The sequence below is a fragment of the Indicator indicator genome, chromosome 1 (assembly GCF_027791375.1).
Source record: "Indicator indicator isolate 239-I01 chromosome 1, UM_Iind_1.1, whole genome shotgun sequence".
Classification (NCBI taxonomy): Eukaryota; Metazoa; Chordata; class Aves; order Piciformes; family Indicatoridae; genus Indicator; species Indicator indicator.
In genome coordinates this window covers 32,891,129-32,897,128 of record NC_072010.1, presented here as the reverse complement: position 1 = coordinate 32,897,128, position 6,000 = coordinate 32,891,129, and positions in this window count along the sequence as shown.

The window sequence follows — 6,000 nt, the reverse complement described above, 5'->3', positions numbered from 1 at the left end:
GAAAAGCTGTATTTACAAGCAGAGTCTAAAATCTACAATGAAATGCAATGAATATGTACAAATATACAAAATTCACAACATTCACAAATATATACAATCAACAGAAAGAGCACAATCGATCTCCCTTTGCTTCCCCCCAAGGGGACCCTCCCAAAGGGGCCTCTCTCTCCCAGGAGCTTCCCCCCCAGACCCCCCTGGACAGAGAAGCAGAGTTAGTTAAGCAGAAAGTTGTTAACTTAGCTGCCAAGGTCAGTGTGTTATCTTCAGCCAGAAGAGAAGAAGAAACAGCAGCCAGACAGCCCAGCAACTGCCCCCACTGCTGAATGCAGAATGTGCAGAATGCCTACTTTGTTTTGGGTAATAGTTCTTAAACATTTCTATCTATCCAATGGAAGTGTTTAGAACAATCGTTGTTTTGCTTTCTTACACCCAATAGTGACTTATTTACATTCTTTCACTTTCTCTGTTCTGAACTTTGCAAGGAAAAATTAAAAAGACAGTTTCAAACCATCACACCTAACTATTTCACAAAGAGCTATCTATCCCTCACACACATATATATTACATTTGAGGATTTCTTTTCAACTTTTTGAATCAGAATACATTTTTAAAGTTGCATCATATTATACTTTTGTCTGAAAAATAAATTAATTTCCAGAAATAATGACACACAAGACGAGGCTGAGAAACGAATTTTTATTCCAGCCTTAAGAAGAGATGGCTAAGGAGATAGTTTACTGCTCTCTACACATACCTAACAGAGGAGACAAAGCCAAATTCTTCCCAAAGGTGCACCCAAAAATAACACAAAAGGCAACAAACATAATTTGCAATAAGGAACATTTACACTCAATATAAGGGAGGGAAAAACTGCCATTAGTGTGGTCATACAGTGGAATGTGAACCCACAGTAGGAGGCATCTCCATCCTTAGAGATACTCAAAATTTAGCTGCACAATGCTATGACCAGCATGATCCAGCTGGTCTTACTTTGAGCAGAGGATACACCAGATGGCCTTCAGAGATCCATTCCAGCCTAAAATAGTTCTGATTCTATGATTCTGTGAGCAGAATAAAGAGACATGTAGAGAAAAGGCTGTTCAAAAAGCCTGATCTTTTGTGATACCTGTTTTTATGACTGAAAAAAAGAAGTGTAAAAATACAGCCTTTATTGCAGCTAATATCCTTCCTTCTACCTCTAATATAATAGAAATGCACTTCTATTGCATAAATCATGATAGAACACTGGTTATTTAAATAACATAGTGAACACCAGAGATCATGCAGAAAAGTCATTCCTCAGGTTGTTATTAATAGGAATCAAAACCACAGTGTTCATCCTCCCACTAATTCAGTTTGATTAGACCTGTCATATGCATATGCAGGTTCTCTGAGCCATGAAAACAGAAAAGCCACCACTTTGCACATCTCTTCCAAGTACTGGTGAACTAAGCAGTTCAAAGAGAAAAAAATTACAATTTCACAACTCAAGACTCCCAAACGATGGCCAACACTCAAGAATGGGATACAGCCTTTGGAGCTAAAAGCTGGTCTGTTATACATGAGCTAAAGAGCAGAACTTCATATATATGAAAGGAGATAACCATTTAAAGGCATTTAAAGTCATTTTATTATCAGGTTCAGAGGAGAACATGAATTGCATATTTTCCCGTAGTATAGAATTTCACTTTTGATTTATCCAGCTTTCAAGAAACATCCGCTACCTAAAGTAACTTGGCCCTATAAAAAGGGCTTGAACACTGCCAAGTCTGGCAGTGGTCCCACCTCACCATCATGGAGGTCCATGCTCAAAGTTCTACTCCTCTCTTTAGATGGTAACATCACAGAACTAACTCCAGCTGTTCTAAATGTCAGCGTTGTTAACTCTTCAACTGCTGTTCACAGTAGATACTGTGGTATTTCCCATATGTCTGCTGGCAAGCTAAAAGTCACAGTTGCCAAAACCACAAGGTTCAAAACCTCCTAGTACAGCAGAATTTCTTTAGCATAACACCTGCTTCTCCTAAGATCAAGCAAATCTAATGTTTGGCATAGTGGCCTCTTCAAAACAATGTAAAATCAATTTATTCAAATGGAAAAAAATGCTCAAAGATCAAGTATCCTAGCTGTAACACTATGTCTGACATTTATGAAACCCAAGTATCTTAAAATTCTAAAATGAGACACAGTTCTCAGTCTGCCACATCAAAGTGTGACTGATTTCTAAACCCTTGATGAGGAAACCAGTTTGAGCACAAGGAGCCTGGGTTAAGAGTTGGAGGGCTCTTATTTGTGCTGTCACAAGTGCTGACTGAAATTCCATTTGCTGAAATAGAACTGAAAGATCAAAGAAGTTCTACAGTGAAATCTGAAAGACAGTGTTCCACTGCCATTCAATACACAAAGTGGCTGGGAAAGTCTCATCTCCAATACAAACAGGCTCGAGCTTAAGGAGCACTAAGAAGCAGAAACACAGTGGATGATGCCAACTTACTATTAGAGCAACCACTCTCATGGTCACCACTTCAGCAACAGGGAAAGAAAAGTCTATAAACGAAAAGACTTTTAACTCTTCCTGTTTCTGATGAGACTTTTTTTTCTATTTTAGACTTTGAGATGCTGAGGAACTTGGCTTCCTTGACAGTGCAGTGTAAGCAAACGGGTAGGGGGAGTAGAGCTTATTTCAATGAAAGTGGAAAGCATTATTACACACTGATTTATTCTATTAACTGAAGTGTGTCGGTGTGAGCTGAAATTCCCCCCCCCCCACTGACAATAACCAGGCTAGCCCAGTCTGGAAGCAAATGAAGGCTGTATTTACAAGCAGAGAAATGCAATGAATATGTACAAATATACAAAATTCACAACATCTACAATATATATATACAATCAACAGAAAAGCACAACCGATCTCCCTTTGCTTCCCCCCAAGGGGACCCTCCCAAAGGGGCCTCTCTCTCTCCCAGGAGCTTCCCCCTCAGACCCCCCTGGACAGAAAGCAGATTTAGTTAGAGCAGAAAGTTGTTAACTTAGCTGCCAAGGTCAGTGTGTTATCTTCAACCAGAAGAGAAGAAGAAACAGCAGCCAGACAGCCCAGCAACTGCCCCCACTGCAGAACGCAGAATGTGCAGAATGCCTACTTTGTTTTGGGTAATAGTTCTTAAACATTTCTATCTATCCAATGGAAGTGTTTAGAACAATCAGTATTTTGCTTTCTTACACCCAATAGTGACTTATTTATACTCTTTCACTTTCTCTGTTCTGAACTTTGCAAGGGAAAATTAAAAAGACAGTTTAAAACCATCACACTGAAGTGACTTTAAGTCCGGATTGGTGTGGGGCTGAGAGAAATAACAAAATCCTGTGAGGGTGTATGAAGAGGAATGACAATGAGAAGAGTCTAAAAGCTACTTGAAGTAAACTGATAATGAGTCTATTGAGTTCTATGTGTCCACAATACAGTATTGGAAAGAAATTGGAGAAGCCAGATATCTAAAGAAAATGTATTATTTAATTGGGTTAACAGATGCTTGGATGACCCCTAAAATGCAAATATAAAGAGGTACTGCTCTTTCAAAAGGATTGGCAGTTGGAGAAGAGTATTGCATTGTGCATCAAGAACATATACAACTGATGTAGTTCCAGGCCATAAGGAAATTCAGATATTCAGGAAACTTCCATATAATGATTACAAATTTAGAGATTAAAAAAGCAGGAACATTACCATAGTGAGGACATATTGCAAACTACCAAGTCAGGGAAATTAGGAAGAAAAGAGTTTTCAAAACAACTGGCAGAGTCATCCAGAGTACAGGACTACTCCCACATCTGGAAGTAGTTGAGAAAGAAATTTTGTTCATCAAAATTTCAGAATAAACTGAAGTCCACTTTTGATATAGAAGGTAAAGATAGCAGCTAGCAAAGGAAGGAGGAAAATAGGATGGCTCTTCTAATGTCATTGTAAAGTAACAGAGTTCGTAAAAATGAGCATGCAAGACCACAAAATAGCAAAGCAATTTTAACACCAGGTTTAAATAAATTATTAAAGTATTAACATGGGTGCTGTCTAGTTGAAGAAAAACTCAGAAAACAATTGCTGCAATCACAAAGGAGCAGCATATTGTGCAGGACTCCGCAAGGTTGTGTTTCAGGTCCAATACCATTCAATATTTATGTCAATGGCTTCAACAATGGAATAGCAGGCATGTTTATGAAAATCACAGATGATACTGAGCCCTACAACACTTCAAATATCTTTGAAGACAGGATCAGAATTCAAAATTATGTGGGTAAATTGGAAAGATGGAATGGGACTAAGGTCCAGATTGTAAACATATTATTTTTACAGTTAATAGAGGACAAGTCAACAGAGTCATTGGTATTTGGGGACTCTAATGAGACTCATCAGCTGACGCTCAGTAAGACATGTCCAATTGGCCAGGCTCCACTGACTAGAGTAGGAATTGAGTGACCCAGCTAACATACAATGTACGTTTAGGCACATACATTCAAATGTTTATAGCCTGAAGCTGCATTCTATCTACAGTATGAGGGTAGCATAGGACTCAAGATGCTTGAGTATCAAGATACTTGAGTATCTTTATAATTAACTGCATAAATAATGAACTGTATAAATCACAGAATCATAGAAACATTCAGGTTGCAAAAGACCCTCAGAATCACCAAGTCCAACCTTTAACCCTACTCTACAAAGTTCACTCCCTAAACCATATCCCCAAGTACCACATCCAAACGACCTTTAAACACATAAATGCAGGAGGAGAAATCACTTTTTCAGTTGCATTTCTGTAGCAGAGGATTTGGGGTAAAGAGTATCTCTCTCACTGTTGCATAAAACAGCCTAGCAGAATTATGGTGGTGTTGGCAGTGAGACATGTGAAGTGATCCTTTCTAAACAGCTGTCTTACATTCCCTTTGGGGGACCACATTCCAAAAAGGAGGCAAAACAACTGCAGAGACAGATTCTAAAAATCATATCATCTGAGGATAAAGTGAGGACCGTTTAATGTATGAATAAGGGCACCAAGAAAAGAACTCTTCAAGTTCCTATATACTGAACTGGCTGCTGAACACAGGAGACACCCATGAAAGATAGCTGCAGCAAGGAAGACTTCCACTTTCTAACAGTAAGAACAATGCAACACTGGAATAGAAGGGTTTTAAGAACAAACCAGAGATCTGGCAGAGCATAACTGATCCTGGCCTGGGATACCAGGAAAGCTTGGGAGACCTCTGAACACCTTTTCTATGAGTGCTCTCAAGGGTTAGCAAAATTCAGTTACTCATCCCTGGGTTAGATGCACAATCATGTGTGCCAATGATGTTCAGTAATCCCCAAGGCCAGTACATAGAGGAACATCCATCAGACTGATATGTCTTCTCTGGCAATTCACTTGTGGCAGACACACAGGGATCACCACATTTCCACAGTGTGCCCTCTTCGTGTCCCAACAGACCTGCAGAACCTTAGTAACAGCAACGGAGATGGGAGAAACTCCACTGAGCTTTATTACACCTTTTTTGCAAAGGTAGAGAAGCAATTAGTTAAGTACTGATCAAAATTATACCCATGTGGCAGGTTCTTTTGTCCTACTCGTGAGTAACTCTGACGTGAAACCAAAACAATTTAATGTGAGATCCTGAACCAAACAACTTGCTGGTGTGGTTCTCTTCCTTCACTAAAGCTACTGTAATGGAATAATCTAGCTCCCCTTATTTTAAGGCAAACCTTGTTATTATTTCAGTGGTTATGGTTACCTCTCAGATATCTTTTAAGACAGGGATGCACAAGAAGACTGAAGTATCAAATCTAACTCAAAATTGCACCAATGTACATTATACTTCACTTTACCACAATTTTCATAGTTCATTATCTTGGTCTGTTGCAGTCAGGTGATGCCATGTGAGACGAGTGAGAAAATCATCACAGACTTCTCACAATAACCACACCTTGAGTGTTTTCATGAATACACACTTACA